Source organism: Schistocerca nitens, chromosome 11, assembly GCF_023898315.1.
Source record: "Schistocerca nitens isolate TAMUIC-IGC-003100 chromosome 11, iqSchNite1.1, whole genome shotgun sequence".
NCBI lineage: Eukaryota > Metazoa > Arthropoda > Insecta > Orthoptera > Acrididae > Schistocerca > Schistocerca nitens.
Genome location: NC_064624.1, coordinates 148,763,466 through 148,787,654, shown reverse-complemented (window position 1 = coordinate 148,787,654; position 24,189 = coordinate 148,763,466). Strand labels below are relative to the sequence as shown.

General features: G+C 54.7%; 25 non-coding genes across 25 annotated transcripts; all 25 read left to right on the top strand.

Annotated features, from left to right (window-relative positions):
- The first annotated feature begins 634 nt into the window (after positions 1–634).
- LOC126213892 (5S ribosomal RNA) lies at positions 635–753 on the top strand. Its single transcript, XR_007541530.1, has one exon. It is a non-coding gene; the product is annotated as a 5S ribosomal RNA (ribosomal RNA).
- Positions 754–1,597: 844 nt separating this feature from the next.
- LOC126213891 (5S ribosomal RNA) lies at positions 1,598–1,716 on the top strand. The gene has a single exon (XR_007541529.1). It is a non-coding gene; the product is annotated as a 5S ribosomal RNA (ribosomal RNA).
- Positions 1,717–2,565: 849 nt separating this feature from the next.
- On the top strand, positions 2,566–2,684 carry LOC126213890 (5S ribosomal RNA). Its single transcript, XR_007541528.1, has one exon. It is a non-coding gene; the product is annotated as a 5S ribosomal RNA (ribosomal RNA).
- An 854-nt stretch (positions 2,685–3,538) lies between these two features.
- On the top strand, positions 3,539–3,657 carry LOC126213889 (5S ribosomal RNA). Its single transcript, XR_007541527.1, has one exon. It is a non-coding gene; the product is annotated as a 5S ribosomal RNA (ribosomal RNA).
- An 864-nt stretch (positions 3,658–4,521) lies between these two features.
- LOC126213888 (5S ribosomal RNA) lies at positions 4,522–4,640 on the top strand. The gene has a single exon (XR_007541526.1). It is a non-coding gene; the product is annotated as a 5S ribosomal RNA (ribosomal RNA).
- An 844-nt stretch (positions 4,641–5,484) lies between these two features.
- Positions 5,485–5,603, top strand: LOC126213887 (5S ribosomal RNA). The gene has a single exon (XR_007541525.1). It is a non-coding gene; the product is annotated as a 5S ribosomal RNA (ribosomal RNA).
- An 864-nt stretch (positions 5,604–6,467) lies between these two features.
- On the top strand, positions 6,468–6,586 carry LOC126213885 (5S ribosomal RNA). Its single transcript, XR_007541523.1, has one exon. It is a non-coding gene; the product is annotated as a 5S ribosomal RNA (ribosomal RNA).
- An 844-nt stretch (positions 6,587–7,430) lies between these two features.
- On the top strand, positions 7,431–7,549 carry LOC126213883 (5S ribosomal RNA). Its single transcript, XR_007541522.1, has one exon. It is a non-coding gene; the product is annotated as a 5S ribosomal RNA (ribosomal RNA).
- Positions 7,550–8,413: 864 nt separating this feature from the next.
- On the top strand, positions 8,414–8,532 carry LOC126213882 (5S ribosomal RNA). Its single transcript, XR_007541521.1, has one exon. It is a non-coding gene; the product is annotated as a 5S ribosomal RNA (ribosomal RNA).
- Positions 8,533–9,376: 844 nt separating this feature from the next.
- LOC126213881 (5S ribosomal RNA) lies at positions 9,377–9,495 on the top strand. The gene has a single exon (XR_007541520.1). It is a non-coding gene; the product is annotated as a 5S ribosomal RNA (ribosomal RNA).
- An 849-nt stretch (positions 9,496–10,344) lies between these two features.
- Positions 10,345–10,463, top strand: LOC126213880 (5S ribosomal RNA). Its single transcript, XR_007541519.1, has one exon. It is a non-coding gene; the product is annotated as a 5S ribosomal RNA (ribosomal RNA).
- Positions 10,464–11,327: 864 nt separating this feature from the next.
- Positions 11,328–11,446, top strand: LOC126213879 (5S ribosomal RNA). Its single transcript, XR_007541518.1, has one exon. It is a non-coding gene; the product is annotated as a 5S ribosomal RNA (ribosomal RNA).
- An 844-nt stretch (positions 11,447–12,290) lies between these two features.
- LOC126213878 (5S ribosomal RNA) lies at positions 12,291–12,409 on the top strand. The gene has a single exon (XR_007541517.1). It is a non-coding gene; the product is annotated as a 5S ribosomal RNA (ribosomal RNA).
- An 849-nt stretch (positions 12,410–13,258) lies between these two features.
- On the top strand, positions 13,259–13,377 carry LOC126213877 (5S ribosomal RNA). Its single transcript, XR_007541516.1, has one exon. It is a non-coding gene; the product is annotated as a 5S ribosomal RNA (ribosomal RNA).
- An 858-nt stretch (positions 13,378–14,235) lies between these two features.
- LOC126213876 (5S ribosomal RNA) lies at positions 14,236–14,354 on the top strand. The gene has a single exon (XR_007541515.1). It is a non-coding gene; the product is annotated as a 5S ribosomal RNA (ribosomal RNA).
- Positions 14,355–15,208: 854 nt separating this feature from the next.
- On the top strand, positions 15,209–15,327 carry LOC126213875 (5S ribosomal RNA). Its single transcript, XR_007541514.1, has one exon. It is a non-coding gene; the product is annotated as a 5S ribosomal RNA (ribosomal RNA).
- Positions 15,328–16,171: 844 nt separating this feature from the next.
- Positions 16,172–16,290, top strand: LOC126213872 (5S ribosomal RNA). The gene has a single exon (XR_007541512.1). It is a non-coding gene; the product is annotated as a 5S ribosomal RNA (ribosomal RNA).
- Positions 16,291–17,154: 864 nt separating this feature from the next.
- Positions 17,155–17,273, top strand: LOC126213871 (5S ribosomal RNA). Its single transcript, XR_007541511.1, has one exon. It is a non-coding gene; the product is annotated as a 5S ribosomal RNA (ribosomal RNA).
- An 844-nt stretch (positions 17,274–18,117) lies between these two features.
- Positions 18,118–18,236, top strand: LOC126213870 (5S ribosomal RNA). The gene has a single exon (XR_007541510.1). It is a non-coding gene; the product is annotated as a 5S ribosomal RNA (ribosomal RNA).
- Positions 18,237–19,085: 849 nt separating this feature from the next.
- Positions 19,086–19,204, top strand: LOC126213869 (5S ribosomal RNA). The gene has a single exon (XR_007541509.1). It is a non-coding gene; the product is annotated as a 5S ribosomal RNA (ribosomal RNA).
- An 864-nt stretch (positions 19,205–20,068) lies between these two features.
- Positions 20,069–20,187, top strand: LOC126213868 (5S ribosomal RNA). The gene has a single exon (XR_007541508.1). It is a non-coding gene; the product is annotated as a 5S ribosomal RNA (ribosomal RNA).
- An 844-nt stretch (positions 20,188–21,031) lies between these two features.
- LOC126213867 (5S ribosomal RNA) lies at positions 21,032–21,150 on the top strand. Its single transcript, XR_007541507.1, has one exon. It is a non-coding gene; the product is annotated as a 5S ribosomal RNA (ribosomal RNA).
- An 849-nt stretch (positions 21,151–21,999) lies between these two features.
- On the top strand, positions 22,000–22,118 carry LOC126213866 (5S ribosomal RNA). Its single transcript, XR_007541506.1, has one exon. It is a non-coding gene; the product is annotated as a 5S ribosomal RNA (ribosomal RNA).
- An 858-nt stretch (positions 22,119–22,976) lies between these two features.
- Positions 22,977–23,095, top strand: LOC126213865 (5S ribosomal RNA). The gene has a single exon (XR_007541505.1). It is a non-coding gene; the product is annotated as a 5S ribosomal RNA (ribosomal RNA).
- An 854-nt stretch (positions 23,096–23,949) lies between these two features.
- On the top strand, positions 23,950–24,068 carry LOC126213864 (5S ribosomal RNA). Its single transcript, XR_007541504.1, has one exon. It is a non-coding gene; the product is annotated as a 5S ribosomal RNA (ribosomal RNA).
- The last annotated feature ends 121 nt before the right edge of the window (positions 24,069–24,189 follow it).

Here is a 24,189-nt window from a genome sequence, read left to right as displayed (position 1 = left end):
CGTCACCGCCTATTTTTGTGTAGGAGTGTAGAGTTCCAAATTTTTGTAATCACGAATTTATTCCTTGTCGTCTCGTCTCGTCTCGTCCCGCAGACGTTTGTCGTGCTTGCGCTGTCATATGGACCACGACCCGAGCGGCAGCGAGCGGCAGCCGAGCAAAGTCGGGACAAGTCGGGACGCGGACGGGGACAGGGATAGGAATGGTGCGAATGCACTGCAAACTACGCACACACCTGGTGTGAGGCGAGGCGAGGCGAGGCGAGGCGAGGCGAGGCGAGGCGAGGAAGCCCACATGCTACCAGTGGCGCCCTCCAGCACGACACTGCCACACCACGCACAGGCCCTCCGCTGGACACCAGGGACAAGATGCGTCCTCCGCTAGTGTCGAAGGCTGCACGCGCGCAGCGAATGACAGGAGGTGCAACGAGCAGCAGTGCGTCTGACACACGCGGCGGTGCGCCCGCTAATTCGGCCGTCGCTCTGCTGGGACGCCGGGCGCGCCCCCCGCGCCGTCCTCGAGGAACTGGCTGTTGCGGAAGGAAGTGCTTTCGTCAAATGCGGCCGAAAACTAACATTTCGTGTGTTGGGAGAAAAGCCGAACGCGAATTCTGCCGTGCTCCTACATTAGATGAGCGCCAACGGCCATACCATGATGAATACACCGGTTCTCGTCCGATCACCGAAGTTAAGCATCATCGTGCCCGGTTAGTACTTGGATGGGTGACCGCCTGGGAAACCCGGGTGCTGTTGGCTGTCTTCCTTTTGATTTTGTTTTTTTGTTATTATGTCGCTACCCCTGCCAGCCCAATTTTCAAACTACCTTTCTGTTGTGACAAAGATGCTTCCTTAAGCCTTTTAAACTACTGTAATGGTACGAAAATGCAGTAATTAACTCTGTTTGAGGGAGAATGTGCTAACCAAGTTTGCCAAGAAGACTTTGAAAACGACAAAACAGTACGAATCGGCAGGTGATTTCTGAAATACGTCACCGCCTATTTTTGTGTAGGAGTGTAGAGTTCCAAATTTTTGTAATCACGAATTTATTCCTTGTCGTCTCGTCTCGTCTCGTCCCGCAGACGTTTGTCGTGCTTGCGCTGTCATATGGACCACGACCCGAGCGGCAGCGAGCGGCAGCCGAGCAAAGTCTGGACAAGTCGGGACGCGGACGGGGACAGGGATAGGAATGGTGCGAATGCACTGCAAACTACGCACACACCTGGTGTGAGGCGAGGCGAGGCGAGGCGAGGAAGCCCACATGCTACCAGTGGCGCCCTCCAGCACGACACTGCCACATCACGCACAGGCCCTCCGCTGGACACCAGGGACAAGATGCGTCCTCCGCTAGTGTCGAAGGCTGCACGCGCGCAGCGAATGACAGGAGGTGCAACGAGCAGCAGTGCGTCTGACACACGCGGCGGTGCGCCCGCTAATTCGGCCGTCGCTCTGCTGGGACGCCGGGCGCGCCCCCCGCGCCGTCCTCGAGGAACTGGCTGTTGCGGAAGGAAGTGCTTTCGTCAAATGCGGCCGAAAACTAACATTTCGTGTGTTGGGAGAAAAGCCGAACGCGAATTCTGCCGTGCTCCTACATTAGATGAGCGCCAACGGCCATACCATGATGAATACACCGGTTCTCGTCCGATCACCGAAGTTAAGCATCATCGTGCCCGGTTAGTACTTGGATGGGTGACCGCCTGGGAAACCCGGGTGCTGTTGGCTGTCTTCCTTTTTTTTTTTTTGTTATTATGTCGCTACCCCTGCCAGCCCAATTTTCAAACTACCTTTCTGTTGTGACAAAGATGCTTCCTTAAGCCTTTTAAACTACTGTAATGGTACGAAAATGCAGTAATTAACTCTGTTTGAGGGAGAATGTGCTAACCAAGTTTGCCAAGAAGACTTTGAAAACGACAAAACAGTACGAATCGGCAGGTGATTTCTGAAATACGTCACCGCCTATTTTTGTGTAGGAGTGTAGAGTTCCAAATTTTTGTAATCACGAATTTATTCCTTGTCGTCTCGTCTCGTCTCGTCCCGCAGACGTTTGTCGTGCTTGCGCTGTCATATGGACCACGACCCGAGCGGCAGCGAGCGGCAGCCGAGCAAAGTCGGGACAAGTCGGGACGCGGACGGGGACAGGGATAGGAATGGTGCGAATGCACTGCAAACTACGCACACACCTGGTGTGAGGCGAGGCGAGGCGAGGCGAGGCGAGGCGAGGAAGCCCACATGCTACCAGTGGCGCCCTCCAGCACGACACTGCCACATCACGCACAGGCCCTCCGCTGGACACCAGGGACAAGATGCGTCCTCCGCTAGTGTCGAAGGCTGCACGCGCGCAGCGAATGACAGGAGGTGCAACGAGCAGCAGTGCGTCTGACACACGCGGCGGTGCGCCCGCTAATTCGGCCGTCGCTCTGCTGGGACGCCGGGCGCGCCCCCCGCGCCGTCCTCGAGGAACTGGCTGTTGCGGAAGGAAGTGCTTTCGTCAAATGCGGCCGAAAACTAACATTTCGTGTGTTGGGAGAAAAGCCGAACGCGAATTCTGCCGTGCTCCTACATTAGATGAGCGCCAACGGCCATACCATGATGAATACACCGGTTCTCGTCCGATCACCGAAGTTAAGCATCATCGTGCCCGGTTAGTACTTGGATGGGTGACCGCCTGGGAAACCCGGGTGCTGTTGGCTGTCTTCCTTTTGATTTTGTTTTTTTGTTATTATGTCGCTACCCCTGCCAGCCCAATTTTCAAACTACCTTTCTGTTGTGACAAAGATGCTTCCTTAAGCCTTTTAAACTACTGTAATGGTACGAAAATGCAGTAATTAACTCTGTTTGAGGGAGAATGTGCTAACCAAGTTTGCCAAGAAGACTTTGAAAACGACAAAACAGTACGAATCGGCAGGTGATTTCTGAAATACGTCACCGCCTATTTTTGTGTAGGAGTGTAGAGTTCCAAATTTTTGTAATCACGAATTTATTCCTTGTCGTCTCGTCTCGTCTCGTCCCGCAGACGTTTGTCGTGCTTGCGCTGTCATATGGACCACGACCCGAGCGGCAGCGAGCGGCAGCCGAGCAAAGTCGGGACAAGTCGGGACGCGGACGGGGACAGGGATAGGAATGGTGCGAATGCACTGCAAACTACGCACACACCTGGTGTGAGGCGAGGCGAGGCGAGGCGAGGCGAGGCGAGGAAGCCCACATGCTACCAGTGGCGCCCTCCAGCACGACACTGCCACATCACGCACAGGCCCTCCGCTGGACACCAGGGACAAGATGCGTCCTCCGCTAGTGTCGAAGGCTGCACGCGCGCAGCGAATGACAGGAGGTGCAACGAGCAGCAGTGCGTCTGACACACGCGGCGGTGCGCCCGCTAATTCGGCCGTCGCTCTGCTGGGACGCCGGGCGCGCCCCCCGCGCCGTCCTCGAGGAACTGGCTGTTGCGGAAGGAAGTGCTTTCGTCAAATGCGGCCGAAAACTAACATTTCGTGTGTTGGGAGAAAAGCCGAACGCGAATTCTGCCGTGCTCCTACATTAGATGAGCGCCAACGGCCATACCATGATGAATACACCGGTTCTCGTCCGATCACCGAAGTTAAGCATCATCGTGCCCGGTTAGTACTTGGATGGGTGACCGCCTGGGAAACCCGGGTGCTGTTGGCTGTCTTCCTTTTGATTTTGTTTTTTTGTTATTATGTCGCTACCCCTGCCAGCCCAATTTTCAAACTACCTTTCTGTTGTGACAAAGATGCTTCCTTAAGCCTTTTAAACTACTGTAATGGTACGAAAATGCAGTAATTAACTCTGTTTGAGGGAGAATGTGCTAACCAAGTTTGCCAAGAAGACTTTGAAAACGACAAAACAGTACGAATCGGCAGGTGATTTCTGAAATACGTCACCGCCTATTTTTGTGTAGGAGTGTAGAGTTCCAAATTTTTGTAATCACGAATTTATTCCTTGTCGTCTCGTCTCGTCTCGTCCCGCAGACGTTTGTCGTGCTTGCGCTGTCATATGGACCACGACCCGAGCGGCAGCGAGCGGCAGCCGAGCAAAGTCGGGACAAGTCGGGACGCGGACGGGGACAGGGATAGGAATGGTGCGAATGCACTGCAAACTACGCACACACCTGGTGTGAGGCGAGGCGAGGCGAGGCGAGGCGAGGCGAGGCGAGGCGAGGAAGCCCACATGCTACCAGTGGCGCCCTCCAGCACGACACTGCCACACCACGCACAGGCCCTCCGCTGGACACCAGGGACAAGATGCGTCCTCCGCTAGTGTCGAAGGCTGCACGCGCGCAGCGAATGACAGGAGGTGCAACGAGCAGCAGTGCGTCTGACACACGCGGCGGTGCGCCCGCTAATTCGGCCGTCGCTCTGCTGGGACGCCGGGCGCGCCCCCCGCGCCGTCCTCGAGGAACTGGCTGTTGCGGAAGGAAGTGCTTTCGTCAAATGCGGCCGAAAACTAACATTTCGTGTGTTGGGAGAAAAGCCGAACGCGAATTCTGCCGTGCTCCTACATTAGATGAGCGCCAACGGCCATACCATGATGAATACACCGGTTCTCGTCCGATCACCGAAGTTAAGCATCATCGTGCCCGGTTAGTACTTGGATGGGTGACCGCCTGGGAAACCCGGGTGCTGTTGGCTGTCTTCCTTTTGATTTTGTTTTTTTGTTATTATGTCGCTACCCCTGCCAGCCCAATTTTCAAACTACCTTTCTGTTGTGACAAAGATGCTTCCTTAAGCCTTTTAAACTACTGTAATGGTACGAAAATGCAGTAATTAACTCTGTTTGAGGGAGAATGTGCTAACCAAGTTTGCCAAGAAGACTTTGAAAACGACAAAACAGTACGAATCGGCAGGTGATTTCTGAAATACGTCACCGCCTATTTTTGTGTAGGAGTGTAGAGTTCCAAATTTTTGTAATCACGAATTTATTCCTTGTCGTCTCGTCTCGTCTCGTCCCGCAGACGTTTGTCGTGCTTGCGCTGTCATATGGACCACGACCCGAGCGGCAGCGAGCGGCAGCCGAGCAAAGTCTGGACAAGTCGGGACGCGGACGGGGACAGGGATAGGAATGGTGCGAATGCACTGCAAACTACGCACACACCTGGTGTGAGGCGAGGCGAGGCGAGGCGAGGAAGCCCACATGCTACCAGTGGCGCCCTCCAGCACGACACTGCCACATCACGCACAGGCCCTCCGCTGGACACCAGGGACAAGATGCGTCCTCCGCTAGTGTCGAAGGCTGCACGCGCGCAGCGAATGACAGGAGGTGCAACGAGCAGCAGTGCGTCTGACACACGCGGCGGTGCGCCCGCTAATTCGGCCGTCGCTCTGCTGGGACGCCGGGCGCGCCCCCCGCGCCGTCCTCGAGGAACTGGCTGTTGCGGAAGGAAGTGCTTTCGTCAAATGCGGCCGAAAACTAACATTTCGTGTGTTGGGAGAAAAGCCGAACGCGAATTCTGCCGTGCTCCTACATTAGATGAGCGCCAACGGCCATACCATGATGAATACACCGGTTCTCGTCCGATCACCGAAGTTAAGCATCATCGTGCCCGGTTAGTACTTGGATGGGTGACCGCCTGGGAAACCCGGGTGCTGTTGGCTGTCTTCCTTTTGATTTTGTTTTTTTGTTATTATGTCGCTACCCCTGCCAGCCCAATTTTCAAACTACCTTTCTGTTGTGACAAAGATGCTTCCTTAAGCCTTTTAAACTACTGTAATGGTACGAAAATGCAGTAATTAACTCTGTTTGAGGGAGAATGTGCTAACCAAGTTTGCCAAGAAGACTTTGAAAACGACAAAACAGTACGAATCGGCAGGTGATTTCTGAAATACGTCACCGCCTATTTTTGTGTAGGAGTGTAGAGTTCCAAATTTTTGTAATCACGAATTTATTCCTTGTCGTCTCGTCTCGTCTCGTCCCGCAGACGTTTGTCGTGCTTGCGCTGTCATATGGACCACGACCCGAGCGGCAGCGAGCGGCAGCCGAGCAAAGTCGGGACAAGTCGGGACGCGGACGGGGACAGGGATAGGAATGGTGCGAATGCACTGCAAACTACGCACACACCTGGTGTGAGGCGAGGCGAGGCGAGGCGAGGCGAGGCGAGGCGAGGCGAGGAAGCCCACATGCTACCAGTGGCGCCCTCCAGCACGACACTGCCACACCACGCACAGGCCCTCCGCTGGACACCAGGGACAAGATGCGTCCTCCGCTAGTGTCGAAGGCTGCACGCGCGCAGCGAATGACAGGAGGTGCAACGAGCAGCAGTGCGTCTGACACACGCGGCGGTGCGCCCGCTAATTCGGCCGTCGCTCTGCTGGGACGCCGGGCGCGCCCCCCGCGCCGTCCTCGAGGAACTGGCTGTTGCGGAAGGAAGTGCTTTCGTCAAATGCGGCCGAAAACTAACATTTCGTGTGTTGGGAGAAAAGCCGAACGCGAATTCTGCCGTGCTCCTACATTAGATGAGCGCCAACGGCCATACCATGATGAATACACCGGTTCTCGTCCGATCACCGAAGTTAAGCATCATCGTGCCCGGTTAGTACTTGGATGGGTGACCGCCTGGGAAACCCGGGTGCTGTTGGCTGTCTTCCTTTTGATTTTGTTTTTTTGTTATTATGTCGCTACCCCTGCCAGCCCAATTTTCAAACTACCTTTCTGTTGTGACAAAGATGCTTCCTTAAGCCTTTTAAACTACTGTAATGGTACGAAAATGCAGTAATTAACTCTGTTTGAGGGAGAATGTGCTAACCAAGTTTGCCAAGAAGACTTTGAAAACGACAAAACAGTACGAATCGGCAGGTGATTTCTGAAATACGTCACCGCCTATTTTTGTGTAGGAGTGTAGAGTTCCAAATTTTTGTAATCACGAATTTATTCCTTGTCGTCTCGTCTCGTCTCGTCCCGCAGACGTTTGTCGTGCTTGCGCTGTCATATGGACCACGACCCGAGCGGCAGCGAGCGGCAGCCGAGCAAAGTCTGGACAAGTCGGGACGCGGACGGGGACAGGGATAGGAATGGTGCGAATGCACTGCAAACTACGCACACACCTGGTGTGAGGCGAGGCGAGGCGAGGCGAGGAAGCCCACATGCTACCAGTGGCGCCCTCCAGCACGACACTGCCACATCACGCACAGGCCCTCCGCTGGACACCAGGGACAAGATGCGTCCTCCGCTAGTGTCGAAGGCTGCACGCGCGCAGCGAATGACAGGAGGTGCAACGAGCAGCAGTGCGTCTGACACACGCGGCGGTGCGCCCGCTAATTCGGCCGTCGCTCTGCTGGGACGCCGGGCGCGCCCCCCGCGCCGTCCTCGAGGAACTGGCTGTTGCGGAAGGAAGTGCTTTCGTCAAATGCGGCCGAAAACTAACATTTCGTGTGTTGGGAGAAAAGCCGAACGCGAATTCTGCCGTGCTCCTACATTAGATGAGCGCCAACGGCCATACCATGATGAATACACCGGTTCTCGTCCGATCACCGAAGTTAAGCATCATCGTGCCCGGTTAGTACTTGGATGGGTGACCGCCTGGGAAACCCGGGTGCTGTTGGCTGTCTTCCTTTTGATTTTGTTTTTTTGTTATTATGTCGCTACCCCTGCCAGCCCAATTTTCAAACTACCTTTCTGTTGTGACAAAGATGCTTCCTTAAGCCTTTTAAACTACTGTAATGGTACGAAAATGCAGTAATTAACTCTGTTTGAGGGAGAATGTGCTAACCAAGTTTGCCAAGAAGACTTTGAAAACGACAAAACAGTACGAATCGGCAGGTGATTTCTGAAATACGTCACCGCCTATTTTTGTGTAGGAGTGTAGAGTTCCAAATTTTTGTAATCACGAATTTATTCCTTGTCGTCTCGTCTCGTCTCGTCCCGCAGACGTTTGTCGTGCTTGCGCTGTCATATGGACCACGACCCGAGCGGCAGCGAGCGGCAGCCGAGCAAAGTCGGGACAAGTCGGGACGCGGACGGGGACAGGGATAGGAATGGTGCGAATGCACTGCAAACTACGCACACACCTGGTGTGAGGCGAGGCGAGGCGAGGCGAGGCGAGGCGAGGCGAGGCGAGGAAGCCCACATGCTACCAGTGGCGCCCTCCAGCACGACACTGCCACACCACGCACAGGCCCTCCGCTGGACACCAGGGACAAGATGCGTCCTCCGCTAGTGTCGAAGGCTGCACGCGCGCAGCGAATGACAGGAGGTGCAACGAGCAGCAGTGCGTCTGACACACGCGGCGGTGCGCCCGCTAATTCGGCCGTCGCTCTGCTGGGACGCCGGGCGCGCCCCCCGCGCCGTCCTCGAGGAACTGGCTGTTGCGGAAGGAAGTGCTTTCGTCAAATGCGGCCGAAAACTAACATTTCGTGTGTTGGGAGAAAAGCCGAACGCGAATTCTGCCGTGCTCCTACATTAGATGAGCGCCAACGGCCATACCATGATGAATACACCGGTTCTCGTCCGATCACCGAAGTTAAGCATCATCGTGCCCGGTTAGTACTTGGATGGGTGACCGCCTGGGAAACCCGGGTGCTGTTGGCTGTCTTCCTTTTGATTTTGTTTTTTTGTTATTATGTCGCTACCCCTGCCAGCCCAATTTTCAAACTACCTTTCTGTTGTGACAAAGATGCTTCCTTAAGCCTTTTAAACTACTGTAATGGTACGAAAATGCAGTAATTAACTCTGTTTGAGGGAGAATGTGCTAACCAAGTTTGCCAAGAAGACTTTGAAAACGACAAAACAGTACGAATCGGCAGGTGATTTCTGAAATACGTCACCGCCTATTTTTGTGTAGGAGTGTAGAGTTCCAAATTTTTGTAATCACGAATTTATTCCTTGTCGTCTCGTCTCGTCTCGTCCCGCAGACGTTTGTCGTGCTTGCGCTGTCATATGGACCACGACCCGAGCGGCAGCGAGCGGCAGCCGAGCAAAGTCTGGACAAGTCGGGACGCGGACGGGGACAGGGATAGGAATGGTGCGAATGCACTGCAAACTACGCACACACCTGGTGTGAGGCGAGGCGAGGCGAGGCGAGGAAGCCCACATGCTACCAGTGGCGCCCTCCAGCACGACACTGCCACATCACGCACAGGCCCTCCGCTGGACACCAGGGACAAGATGCGTCCTCCGCTAGTGTCGAAGGCTGCACGCGCGCAGCGAATGACAGGAGGTGCAACGAGCAGCAGTGCGTCTGACACACGCGGCGGTGCGCCCGCTAATTCGGCCGTCGCTCTGCTGGGACGCCGGGCGCGCCCCCCGCGCCGTCCTCGAGGAACTGGCTGTTGCGGAAGGAAGTGCTTTCGTCAAATGCGGCCGAAAACTAACATTTCGTGTGTTGGGAGAAAAGCCGAACGCGAATTCTGCCGTGCTCCTACATTAGATGAGCGCCAACGGCCATACCATGATGAATACACCGGTTCTCGTCCGATCACCGAAGTTAAGCATCATCGTGCCCGGTTAGTACTTGGATGGGTGACCGCCTGGGAAACCCGGGTGCTGTTGGCTGTCTTCCTTTTTTTTTTTTTGTTATTATGTCGCTACCCCTGCCAGCCCAATTTTCAAACTACCTTTCTGTTGTGACAAAGATGCTTCCTTAAGCCTTTTAAACTACTGTAATGGTACGAAAATGCAGTAATTAACTCTGTTTGAGGGAGAATGTGCTAACCAAGTTTGCCAAGAAGACTTTGAAAACGACAAAACAGTACGAATCGGCAGGTGATTTCTGAAATACGTCACCGCCTATTTTTGTGTAGGAGTGTAGAGTTCCAAATTTTTGTAATCACGAATTTATTCCTTGTCGTCTCGTCTCGTCTCGTCCCGCAGACGTTTGTCGTGCTTGCGCTGTCATATGGACCACGACCCGAGCGGCAGCGAGCGGCAGCCGAGCAAAGTCGGGACAAGTCGGGACGCGGACGGGGACAGGGATAGGAATGGTGCGAATGCACTGCAAACTACGCACACACCTGGTGTGAGGCGAGGCGAGGCGAGGCGAGGCGAGGCGAGGAAGCCCACATGCTACCAGTGGCGCCCTCCAGCACGACACTGCCACATCACGCACAGGCCCTCCGCTGGACACCAGGGACAAGATGCGTCCTCCGCTAGTGTCGAAGGCTGCACGCGCGCAGCGAATGACAGGAGGTGCAACGAGCAGCAGTGCGTCTGACACACGCGGCGGTGCGCCCGCTAATTCGGCCGTCGCTCTGCTGGGACGCCGGGCGCGCCCCCCGCGCCGTCCTCGAGGAACTGGCTGTTGCGGAAGGAAGTGCTTTCGTCAAATGCGGCCGAAAACTAACATTTCGTGTGTTGGGAGAAAAGCCGAACGCGAATTCTGCCGTGCTCCTACATTAGATGAGCGCCAACGGCCATACCATGATGAATACACCGGTTCTCGTCCGATCACCGAAGTTAAGCATCATCGTGCCCGGTTAGTACTTGGATGGGTGACCGCCTGGGAAACCCGGGTGCTGTTGGCTGTCTTCCTTTTGATTTTGTTTTTTTGTTATTATGTCGCTACCCCTGCCAGCCCAATTTTCAAACTACCTTTCTGTTGTGACAAAGATGCTTCCTTAAGCCTTTTAAACTACTGTAATGGTACGAAAATGCAGTAATTAACTCTGTTTGAGGGAGAATGTGCTAACCAAGTTTGCCAAGAAGACTTTGAAAACGACAAAACAGTACGAATCGGCAGGTGATTTCTGAAATACGTCACCGCCTATTTTTGTGTAGGAGTGTAGAGTTCCAAATTTTTGTAATCACGAATTTATTCCTTGTCGTCTCGTCTCGTCTCGTCCCGCAGACGTTTGTCGTGCTTGCGCTGTCATATGGACCACGACCCGAGCGGCAGCGAGCGGCAGCCGAGCAAAGTCGGGACAAGTCGGGACGCGGACGGGGACAGGGATAGGAATGGTGCGAATGCACTGCAAACTACGCACACACCTGGTGTGAGGCGAGGCGAGGCGAGGCGAGGCGAGGCGAGGCGAGGCGAGGAAGCCCACATGCTACCAGTGGCGCCCTCCAGCACGACACTGCCACACCACGCACAGGCCCTCCGCTGGACACCAGGGACAAGATGCGTCCTCCGCTAGTGTCGAAGGCTGCACGCGCGCAGCGAATGACAGGAGGTGCAACGAGCAGCAGTGCGTCTGACACACGCGGCGGTGCGCCCGCTAATTCGGCCGTCGCTCTGCTGGGACGCCGGGCGCGCCCCCCGCGCCGTCCTCGAGGAACTGGCTGTTGCGGAAGGAAGTGCTTTCGTCAAATGCGGCCGAAAACTAACATTTCGTGTGTTGGGAGAAAAGCCGAACGCGAATTCTGCCGTGCTCCTACATTAGATGAGCGCCAACGGCCATACCATGATGAATACACCGGTTCTCGTCCGATCACCGAAGTTAAGCATCATCGTGCCCGGTTAGTACTTGGATGGGTGACCGCCTGGGAAACCCGGGTGCTGTTGGCTGTCTTCCTTTTGATTTTGTTTTTTTGTTATTATGTCGCTACCCCTGCCAGCCCAATTTTCAAACTACCTTTCTGTTGTGACAAAGATGCTTCCTTAAGCCTTTTAAACTACTGTAATGGTACGAAAATGCAGTAATTAACTCTGTTTGAGGGAGAATGTGCTAACCAAGTTTGCCAAGAAGACTTTGAAAACGACAAAACAGTACGAATCGGCAGGTGATTTCTGAAATACGTCACCGCCTATTTTTGTGTAGGAGTGTAGAGTTCCAAATTTTTGTAATCACGAATTTATTCCTTGTCGTCTCGTCTCGTCTCGTCCCGCAGACGTTTGTCGTGCTTGCGCTGTCATATGGACCACGACCCGAGCGGCAGCGAGCGGCAGCCGAGCAAAGTCTGGACAAGTCGGGACGCGGACGGGGACAGGGATAGGAATGGTGCGAATGCACTGCAAACTACGCACACACCTGGTGTGAGGCGAGGCGAGGCGAGGCGAGGAAGCCCACATGCTACCAGTGGCGCCCTCCAGCACGACACTGCCACATCACGCACAGGCCCTCCGCTGGACACCAGGGACAAGATGCGTCCTCCGCTAGTGTCGAAGGCTGCACGCGCGCAGCGAATGACAGGAGGTGCAACGAGCAGCAGTGCGTCTGACACACGCGGCGGTGCGCCCGCTAATTCGGCCGTCGCTCTGCTGGGACGCCGGGCGCGCCCCCCGCGCCGTCCTCGAGGAACTGGCTGTTGCGGAAGGAAGTGCTTTCGTCAAATGCGGCCGAAAACTAACATTTCGTGTGTTGGGAGAAAAGCCGAACGCGAATTCTGCCGTGCTCCTACATTAGATGAGCGCCAACGGCCATACCATGATGAATACACCGGTTCTCGTCCGATCACCGAAGTTAAGCATCATCGTGCCCGGTTAGTACTTGGATGGGTGACCGCCTGGGAAACCCGGGTGCTGTTGGCTGTCTTCCTTTTTTTTTTTTTGTTATTATGTCGCTACCCCTGCCAGCCCAATTTTCAAACTACCTTTCTGTTGTGACAAAGATGCTTCCTTAAGCCTTTTAAACTACTGTAATGGTACGAAAATGCAGTAATTAACTCTGTTTGAGGGAGAATGTGCTAACCAAGTTTGCCAAGAAGACTTTGAAAACGACAAAACAGTACGAATCGGCAGGTGATTTCTGAAATACGTCACCGCCTATTTTTGTGTAGGAGTGTAGAGTTCCAAATTTTTGTAATCACGAATTTATTCCTTGTCGTCTCGTCTCGTCTCGTCCCGCAGACGTTTGTCGTGCTTGCGCTGTCATATGGACCACGACCCGAGCGGCAGCGAGCGGCAGCCGAGCAAAGTCGGGACAAGTCGGGACGCGGACGGGGACAGGGATAGGAATGGTGCGAATGCACTGCAAACTACGCACACACCTGGTGTGAGGCGAGGCGAGGCGAGGCGAGGCGAGGCGAGGAAGCCCACATGCTACCAGTGGCGCCCTCCAGCACGACACTGCCACATCACGCACAGGCCCTCCGCTGGACACCAGGGACAAGATGCGTCCTCCGCTAGTGTCGAAGGCTGCACGCGCGCAGCGAATGACAGGAGGTGCAACGAGCAGCAGTGCGTCTGACACACGCGGCGGTGCGCCCGCTAATTCGGCCGTCGCTCTGCTGGGACGCCGGGCGCGCCCCCCGCGCCGTCCTCGAGGAACTGGCTGTTGCGGAAGGAAGTGCTTTCGTCAAATGCGGCCGAAAACTAACATTTCGTGTGTTGGGAGAAAAGCCGAACGCGAATTCTGCCGTGCTCCTACATTAGATGAGCGCCAACGGCCATACCATGATGAATACACCGGTTCTCGTCCGATCACCGAAGTTAAGCATCATCGTGCCCGGTTAGTACTTGGATGGGTGACCGCCTGGGAAACCCGGGTGCTGTTGGCTGTCTTCCTTTTTTTTTTTTGTTATTATGTCGCTACCCCTGCCAGCCCAATTTTCAAACTACCTTTCTGTTGTGACAAAGATGCTTCCTTAAGCCTTTTAAACTACTGTAATGGTACGAAAATGCAGTAATTAACTCTGTTTGAGGGAGAATGTGCTAACCAAGTTTGCCAAGAAGACTTTGAAAACGACAAAACAGTACGAATCGGCAGGTGATTTCTGAAATACGTCACCGCCTATTTTTGTGTAGGAGTGTAGAGTTCCAAATTTTTGTAATCACGAATTTATTCCTTGTCGTCTCGTCTCGTCTCGTCCCGCAGACGTTTGTCGTGCTTGCGCTGTCATATGGACCACGACCCGAGCGGCAGCGAGCGGCAGCCGAGCAAAGTCGGGACAAGTCGGGACGCGGACGGGGACAGGGATAGGAATGGTGCGAATGCACTGCAAACTACGCACACACCTGGTGTGAGGCGAGGCGAGGCGAGGCGAGGCGAGGCGAGGCGAGGCGAGGAAGCCCACATGCTACCAGTGGCGCCCTCCAGCACGACACTGCCACACCACGCACAGGCCCTCCGCTGGACACCAGGGACAAGATGCGTCCTCCGCTAGTGTCGAAGGCTGCACGCGCGCAGCGAATGACAGGAGGTGCAACGAGCAGCAGTGCGTCTGACACACGCGGCGGTGCGCCCGCTAATTCGGCCGTCGCTCTGCTGGGACGCCGGGCGCGCCCCCCGCGCCGTCCTCGAGGAACTGGCTGTTGCGGAAGGAAGTGCTTTCGTCAAATGCGGCCGAAAACTAACATTTCGTGTGTTGGGAGAAAAGCCGAACGCGAATTCTGCCGTGCTCCTACATTAGATGAGCGCCAACGGCCATACCATGATGAATACACCGGTTCTCGTCCGATCACCGAAGTTAAGCATCATCGTGCCCGGTTAGTACTTGGATGGGTGACCGCCTGGGAAACCCGGGTGCTGTTGGCTGTCTTCCTTTTGATTTTGTTTTTTTGTTATTATGTCGCTACCCCTGCCAGCCCAATTTTCAAACTACCTTTCTGTTGTGACAAAGATGCTTCCTTAAGCCTTTTAAACTACTGTAATGGTACGAAAATGCAGTAATTAACTCTGTTTGAGGGAGAATGTGCTAACCAAGTTTGCCAAGAAGACTTTGAAAACGACAAAACAGTACGAATCGGCAGGTGATTTCTGAAATACGTCACCGCCTATTTTTGTGTAGGAGTGTAGAGTTCCAAATTTTTGTAATCACGAATTTATTCCTTGTCGTCTCGTCCCGCAGACGTTTGTCGTGCTTGCGCTGTCATATGGACCACGACCCGAGCGGCAGCGAGCGGCAGCCGAGCAAAGTCTGGACAAGTCGGGACGCGGACGGGGACAGGGATAGGAATGGTGCGAATGCACTGCAAACTACGCACACACCTGGTGTGAGGCGAGGCGAGGCGAGGCGAGGCGAGGCGAGGCGAGGCGAGGAAGCCCACATGCTACCAGTGGCGCCCTCCAGCACGACACTGCCACACCACGCACAGGCCCTCCGCTGGACACCAGGGACAAGATGCGTCCTCCGCTAGTGTCGAAGGCTGCACGCGCGCAGCGAATGACAGGAGGTGCAACGAGCAGCAGTGCGTCTGACACACGCGGCGGTGCGCCCGCTAATTCGGCCGTCGCTCTGCTGGGACGCCGGGCGCGCCCCCCGCGCCGTCCTCGAGGAACTGGCTGTTGCGGAAGGAAGTGCTTTCGTCAAATGCGGCCGAAAACTAACATTTCGTGTGTTGGGAGAAAAGCCGAACGCGAATTCTGCCGTGCTCCTACATTAGATGAGCGCCAACGGCCATACCATGATGAATACACCGGTTCTCGTCCGATCACCGAAGTTAAGCATCATCGTGCCCGGTTAGTACTTGGATGGGTGACCGCCTGGGAAACCCGGGTGCTGTTGGCTGTCTTCCTTTTGATTTTTTTTTTTTGTTATTATGTCGCTACCCCTGCCAGCCCAATTTTCAAACTACCTTTCTGTTGTGACAAAGATGCTTCCTTAAGCCTTTTAAACTACTGTAATGGTACGAAAATGCAGTAATTAACTCTGTTTGAGGGAGAATGTGCTAACCAAGTTTGCCAAGAAGACTTTGAAAACGACAAAACAGTACGAATCGGCAGGTGATTTCTGAAATACGTCACCGCCTATTTTTGTGTAGGAGTGTAGAGTTCCAAATTTTTGTAATCACGAATTTATTCCTTGTCGTCTCGTCTCGTCTCGTCCCGCAGACGTTTGTCGTGCTTGCGCTGTCATATGGACCACGACCCGAGCGGCAGCGAGCGGCAGCCGAGCAAAGTCTGGACAAGTCGGGACGCGGACGGGGACAGGGATAGGAATGGTGCGAATGCACTGCAAACTACGCACACACCTGGTGTGAGGCGAGGCGAGGCGAGGCGAGGAAGCCCACATGCTACCAGTGGCGCCCTCCAGCACGACACTGCCACATCACGCACAGGCCCTCCGCTGGACACCAGGGACAAGATGCGTCCTCCGCTAGTGTCGAAGGCTGCACGCGCGCAGCGAATGACAGGAGGTGCAACGAGCAGCAGTGCGTCTGACACACGCGGCGGTGCGCCCGCTAATTCGGCCGTCGCTCTGCTGGGACGCCGGGCGCGCCCCCCGCGCCGTCCTCGAGGAACTGGCTGTTGCGGAAGGAAGTGCTTTCGTCAAATGCGGCCGAAAACTAACATTTCGTGTGTTGGGAGAAAAGCCGAACGCGAATTCTGCCGTGCTCCTACATTAGATGAGCGCCAACGGCCATACCATGATGAATACACCGGTTCTCGTCCGATCACCGAAGTTAAGCATCATCGTGCCCGGTTAGTACTTGGATGGGTGACCGCCTGGGAAACCCGGGTGCTGTTGGCTGTCTTCCTTTTTTTTTTTTGTTATTATGTCGCTACCCCTGCCAGCCCAATTTTCAAACTACCTTTCTGTTGTGACAAAGATGCTTCCTTAAGCCTTTTAAACTACTGTAATGGTACGAAAATGCAGTAATTAACTCTGTTTGAGGGAGAGGGAGAATGTGCTAACCAAGTTTGCCAAGAAGACTTTGAAAACGACAAAACAGTACGAATCGGCAGGTGATTTCTGAAATACGTCACCGCCTATTTTTGTGTAGGAGTGTAGAGTTCCAAATTTTTGTAATCACGAATTTATTCCTTGTCGTCTCGTCTCGTCTCGTCCCGCAGACGTTTGTCGTGCTTGCGCTGTCATATGGACCACGACCCGAGCGGCAGCGAGCGGCAGCCGAGCAAAGTCGGGACAAGTCGGGACGCGGACGGGGACAGGGATAGGAATGGTGCGAATGCACTGCAAACTACGCACACACCTGGTGTGAGGCGAGGCGAGGCGAGGCGAGGCGAGGCGAGGCGAGGCGAGGAAGCCCACATGCTACCAGTGGCGCCCTCCAGCACGACACTGCCACACCACGCACAGGCCCTCCGCTGGACACCAGGGACAAGATGCGTCCTCCGCTAGTGTCGAAGGCTGCACGCGCGCAGCGAATGACAGGAGGTGCAACGAGCAGCAGTGCGTCTGACACACGCGGCGGTGCGCCCGCTAATTCGGCCGTCGCTCTGCTGGGACGCCGGGCGCGCCCCCCGCGCCGTCCTCGAGGAACTGGCTGTTGCGGAAGGAAGTGCTTTCGTCAAATGCGGCCGAAAACTAACATTTCGTGTGTTGGGAGAAAAGCCGAACGCGAATTCTGCCGTGCTCCTACATTAGATGAGCGCCAACGGCCATACCATGATGAATACACCGGTTCTCGTCCGATCACCGAAGTTAAGCATCATCGTGCCCGGTTAGTACTTGGATGGGTGACCGCCTGGGAAACCCGGGTGCTGTTGGCTGTCTTCCTTTTGATTTTGTTTTTTTGTTATTATGTCGCTACCCCTGCCAGCCCAATTTTCAAACTACCTTTCTGTTGTGACAAAGATGCTTCCTTAAGCCTTTTAAACTACTGTAATGGTACGAAAATGCAGTAATTAACTCTGTTTGAGGGAGAATGTGCTAACCAAGTTTGCCAAGAAGACTTTGAAAACGACAAAACAGTACGAATCGGCAGGTGATTTCTGAAATACGTCACCGCCTATTTTTGTGTAGGAGTGTAGAGTTCCAAATTTTTGTAATCACGAATTTATTCCTTGTCGTCTCGTCTCGTCTCGTCCCGCAGACGTTTGTCGTGCTTGCGCTGTCATATGGACCACGACCCGAGCGGCAGCGAGCGGCAGCCGAGCAAAGTCTGGACAAGTCGGGACGCGGACGGGGACAGGGATAGGAATGGTGCGAATGCACTGCAAACTACGCACACACCTGGTGTGAGGCGAGGCGAGGCGAGGCGAGGAAGCCCACATGCTACCAGTGGCGCCCTCCAGCACGACACTGCCACATCACGCACAGGCCCTCCGCTGGACACCAGGGACAAGATGCGTCCTCCGCTAGTGTCGAAGGCTGCACGCGCGCAGCGAATGACAGGAGGTGCAACGAGCAGCAGTGCGTCTGACACACGCGGCGGTGCGCCCGCTAATTCGGCCGTCGCTCTGCTGGGACGCCGGGCGCGCCCCCCGCGCCGTCCTCGAGGAACTGGCTGTTGCGGAAGGAAGTGCTTTCGTCAAATGCGGCCGAAAACTAACATTTCGTGTGTTGGGAGAAAAGCCGAACGCGAATTCTGCCGTGCTCCTACATTAGATGAGCGCCAACGGCCATACCATGATGAATACACCGGTTCTCGTCCGATCACCGAAGTTAAGCATCATCGTGCCCGGTTAGTACTTGGATGGGTGACCGCCTGGGAAACCCGGGTGCTGTTGGCTGTCTTCCTTTTTTTTTTTTTGTTATTATGTCGCTACCCCTGCCAGCCCAATTTTCAAACTACCTTTCTGTTGTGACAAAGATGCTTCCTTAAGCCTTTTAAACTACTGTAATGGTACGAAAATGCAGTAATTAACTCTGTTTGAGGGAGAATGTGCTAACCAAGTTTGCCAAGAAGACTTTGAAAACGACAAAACAGTACGAATCGGCAGGTGATTTCTGAAATACGTCACCGCCTATTTTTGTGTAGGAGTGTAGAGTTCCAAATTTTTGTAATCACGAATTTATTCCTTGTCGTCTCGTCTCGTCTCGTCCCGCAGACGTTTGTCGTGCTTGCGCTGTCATATGGACCACGACCCGAGCGGCAGCGAGCGGCAGCCGAGCAAAGTCGGGACAAGTCGGGACGCGGACGGGGACAGGGATAGGAATGGTGCGAATGCACTGCAAACTACGCACACACCTGGTGTGAGGCGAGGCGAGGCGAGGCGAGGCGAGGCGAGGAAGCCCACATGCTACCAGTGGCGCCCTCCAGCACGACACTGCCACATCACGCACAGGCCCTCCGCTGGACACCAGGGACAAGATGCGTCCTCCGCTAGTGTCGAAGGCTGCACGCGCGCAGCGAATGACAGGAGGTGCAACGAGCAGCAGTGCGTCTGACACACGCGGCGGTGCGCCCGCTAATTCGGCCGTCGCTCTGCTGGGACGCCGGGCGCGCCCCCCGCGCCGTCCTCGAGGAACTGGCTGTTGCGGAAGGAAGTGCTTTCGTCAAATGCGGCCGAAAACTAACATTTCGTGTGTTGGGAGAAAAGCCGAACGCGAATTCTGCCGTGCTCCTACATTAGATGAGCGCCAACGGCCATACCATGATGAATACACCGGTTCTCGTCCGATCACCGAAGTTAAGCATCATCGTGCCCGGTTAGTACTTGGATGGGTGACCGCCTGGGAAACCCGGGTGCTGTTGGCTGTCTTCCTTTTGATTTTGTTTTTTTGTTATTATGTCGCTACCCCTGCCAGCCCAATTTTCAAACTACCTTTCTGTTGTGACAAAGATGCTTCCTTAAGCCTTTTAAACTACTGTAATGGTACGAAAATGCAGTAATTAACTCTGTTTGAGGGAGAATGTGCTAACCAAGTTTGCCAAGAAGACTTTGAAAACGACAAAACAGTACGAATCGGCAGGTGATTTCTGAAATACGTCACCGCCTATTTTTGTGTAGGAGTGTAGAGTTCCAAATTTTTGTAATCACGAATTTATTCCTTGTCGTCTCGTCTCGTCTCGTCCCGCAGACGTTTGTCGTGCTTGCGCTGTCATATGGACCACGACCCGAGCGGCAGCGAGCGGCAGCCGAGCAAAGTCGGGACAAGTCGGGACGCGGACGGGGACAGGGATAGGAATGGTGCGAATGCACTGCAAACTACGCACACACCTGGTGTGAGGCGAGGCGAGGCGAGGCGAGGCGAGGCGAGGCGAGGCGAGGAAGCCCACATGCTACCAGTGGCGCCCTCCAGCACGACACTGCCACACCACGCACAGGCCCTCCGCTGGACACCAGGGACAAGATGCGTCCTCCGCTAGTGTCGAAGGCTGCACGCGCGCAGCGAATGACAGGAGGTGCAACGAGCAGCAGTGCGTCTGACACACGCGGCGGTGCGCCCGCTAATTCGGCCGTCGCTCTGCTGGGACGCCGGGCGCGCCCCCCGCGCCGTCCTCGAGGAACTGGCTGTTGCGGAAGGAAGTGCTTTCGTCAAATGCGGCCGAAAACTAACATTTCGTGTGTTGGGAGAAAAGCCGAACGCGAATTCTGCCGTGCTCCTACATTAGATGAGCGCCAACGGCCATACCATGATGAATACACCGGTTCTCGTCCGATCACCGAAGTTAAGCATCATCGTGCCCGGTTAGTACTTGGATGGGTGACCGCCTGGGAAACCCGGGTGCTGTTGGCTGTCTTCCTTTTGATTTTGTTTTTTTGTTATTATGTCGCTACCCCTGCCAGCCCAATTTTCAAACTACCTTTCTGTTGTGACAAAGATGCTTCCTTAAGCCTTTTAAACTACTGTAATGGTACGAAAATGCAGTAATTAACTCTGTTTGAGGGAGAATGTGCTAACCAAGTTTGCCAAGAAGACTTTGAAAACGACAAAACAGTACGAATCGGCAGGTGATTTCTGAAATACGTCACCGCCTATTTTTGTGTAGGAGTGTAGAGTTCCAAATTTTTGTAATCACGAATTTATTCCTTGTCGTCTCGTCTCGTCTCGTCCCGCAGACGTTTGTCGTGCTTGCGCTGTCATATGGACCACGACCCGAGCGGCAGCGAGCGGCAGCCGAGCAAAGTCTGGACAAGTCGGGACGCGGACGGGGACAGGGATAGGAATGGTGCGAATGCACTGCAAACTACGCACACACCTGGTGTGAGGCGAGGCGAGGCGAGGCGAGGAAGCCCACATGCTACCAGTGGCGCCCTCCAGCACGACACTGCCACATCACGCACAGGCCCTCCGCTGGACACCAGGGACAAGATGCGTCCTCCGCTAGTGTCGAAGGCTGCACGCGCGCAGCGAATGACAGGAGGTGCAACGAGCAGCAGTGCGTCTGACACACGCGGCGGTGCGCCCGCTAATTCGGCCGTCGCTCTGCTGGGACGCCGGGCGCGCCCCCCGCGCCGTCCTCGAGGAACTGGCTGTTGCGGAAGGAAGTGCTTTCGTCAAATGCGGCCGAAAACTAACATTTCGTGTGTTGGGAGAAAAGCCGAACGCGAATTCTGCCGTGCTCCTACATTAGATGAGCGCCAACGGCCATACCATGATGAATACACCGGTTCTCGTCCGATCACCGAAGTTAAGCATCATCGTGCCCGGTTAGTACTTGGATGGGTGACCGCCTGGGAAACCCGGGTGCTGTTGGCTGTCTTCCTTTTTTTTTTTTTGTTATTATGTCGCTACCCCTGCCAGCCCAATTTTCAAACTACCTTTCTGTTGTGACAAAGATGCTTCCTTAAGCCTTTTAAACTACTGTAATGGTACGAAAATGCAGTAATTAACTCTGTTTGAGGGAGAATGTGCTAACCAAGTTTGCCAAGAAGACTTTGAAAACGACAAAACAGTACGAATCGGCAGGTGATTTCTGAAATACGTCACCGCCTATTTTTGTGTAGGAGTGTAGAGTTCCAAATTTTTGTAATCACGAATTTATTCCTTGTCGTCTCGTCTCGTCTCGTCCCGCAGACGTTTGTCGTGCTTGCGCTGTCATATGGACCACGACCCGAGCGGCAGCGAGCGGCAGCCGAGCAAAGTCGGGACAAGTCGGGACGCGGACGGGGACAGGGATAGGAATGGTGCGAATGCACTGCAAACTACGCACACACCTGGTGTGAGGCGAGGCGAGGCGAGGCGAGGCGAGGCGAGGAAGCCCACATGCTACCAGTGGCGCCCTCCAGCACGACACTGCCACATCACGCACAGGCCCTCCGCTGGACACCAGGGACAAGATGCGTCCTCCGCTAGTGTCGAAGGCTGCACGCGCGCAGCGAATGACAGGAGGTGCAACGAGCAGCAGTGCGTCTGACACACGCGGCGGTGCGCCCGCTAATTCGGCCGTCGCTCTGCTGGGACGCCGGGCGCGCCCCCCGCGCCGTCCTCGAGGAACTGGCTGTTGCGGAAGGAAGTGCTTTCGTCAAATGCGGCCGAAAACTAACATTTCGTGTGTTGGGAGAAAAGCCGAACGCGAATTCTGCCGTGCTCCTACATTAGATGAGCGCCAACGGCCATACCATGATGAATACACCGGTTCTCGTCCGATCACCGAAGTTAAGCATCATCGTGCCCGGTTAGTACTTGGATGGGTGACCGCCTGGGAAACCCGGGTGCTGTTGGCTGTCTTCCTTTTTTTTTTTTGTTATTATGTCGCTACCCCTGCCAGCCCAATTTTCAAACTACCTTTCTGTTGTGACAAAGATGCTTCCTTAAGCCTTTTAAACTACTGTAATGGTACGAAAATGCAGTAATTAACTCTGTTTGAGGGAGAATGTGCTAACCAAGTTTGCCAAGAAGACTTTGAAAACGACAAAACAGTACGAATCGGCAGGTGATTTCTGAAATACGTCACCGCCTATTTTTGTGTAGGAGTGTAGAGTTCCAAATTTTTGTAATCACGAATTTATTCCTTGTCGTCTCGTCTCGTCTCGTCCCGCAGACGTTTGTCGTGCTTGCGCTGTCATATGGACCACGACCCGAGCGGCAGCGAGCGGCAGCCGAGCAAAGTCGGGACAAGTCGGGACGCGGACGGGGACAGGGATAGGAATGGTGCGAATGCACTGCAAACTACGCACACACCTGGTGTGAGGCGAGGCGAGGCGAGGCGAGGCGAGGCGAGGCGAGGCGAGGAAGCCCACATGCTACCAGTGGCGCCCTCCAGCACGACACTGCCACACCACGCACAGGCCCTCCGCTGGACACCAGGGACAAGATGCGTCCTCCGCTAGTGTCGAAGGCTGCACGCGCGCAGCGAATGACAGGAGGTGCAACGAGCAGCAGTGCGTCTGACACACGCGGCGGTGCGCCCGCTAATTCGGCCGTCGCTCTGCTGGGACGCCGGGCGCGCCCCCCGCGCCGTCCTCGAGGAACTGGCTGTTGCGGAAGGAAGTGCTTTCGTCAAATGCGGCCGAAAACTAACATTTCGTGTGTTGGGAGAAAAGCCGAACGCGAATTCTGCCGTGCTCCTACATTAGATGAGCGCCAACGGCCATACCATGATGAATACACCGGTTCTCGTCCGATCACCGAAGTTAAGCATCATCGTGCCCGGTTAGTACTTGGATGGGTGACCGCCTGGGAAACCCGGGTGCTGTTGGCTGTCTTCCTTTTGATTTTGTTTTTTTGTTATTATGTCGCTACCCCTGCCAGCCCAATTTTCAAACTACCTTTCTGTTGTGACAAAGATGCTTCCTTAAGCCTTTTAAACTACTGTAATGGTACGAAAATGCAGTAATTAACTCTGTTTGAGGGAGAATGTGCTAACCAAGTTTGCCAAGAAGACTTTGAAAACGACAAAACAGTACGAATCGGCAGGTGATTTCTGAAATACGTCACCGCCTATTTTTGTGTAGGAGTGTAGAGTTCCAAATTTTTGTAATCACGAATTTATTCCTTGTCGTCTCGTCCCGCAGACGTTTGTCGTGCTTGCGCTGTCATATGGACCACGACCCGAGCGGCAGCGAGCGGCAGCCGAGCAAAGTCTGGACAAGTCGGGACGCGGACGGGGACAGGGATAGGAATGGTGCGAATGCACTGCAAACTACGCACACACCTGGTGTGAGGCGAGGCGAGGCGAGGCGAGGCGAGGCGAGGCGAGGCGAGGAAGCCCACATGCTACCAGTGGCGCCCTCCAGCACGACACTGCCACACCACGCACAGGCCCTCCGCTGGACACCAGGGACAAGATGCGTCCTCCGCTAGTGTCGAAGGCTGCACGCGCGCAGCGAATGACAGGAGGTGCAACGAGCAGCAGTGCGTCTGACACACGCGGCGGTGCGCCCGCTAATTCGGCCGTCGCTCTGCTGGGACGCCGGGCGCGCCCCCCGCGCCGTCCTCGAGGAACTGGCTGTTGCGGAAGGAAGTGCTTTCGTCAAATGCGGCCGAAAACTAACATTTCGTGTGTTGGGAGAAAAGCCGAACGCGAATTCTGCCGTGCTCCTACATTAGATGAGCGCCAACGGCCATACCATGATGAATACACCGGTTCTCGTCCGATCACCGAAGTTAAGCATCATCGTGCCCGGTTAGTACTTGGATGGGTGACCGCCTGGGAAACCCGGGTGCTGTTGGCTGTCTTCCTTTTGATTTTTTTTTTTTGTTATTATGTCGCTACCCCTGCCAGCCCAATTTTCAAACTACCTTTCTGTTGTGACAAAGATGCTTCCTTAAGCCTTTTAAACTACTGTAATGGTA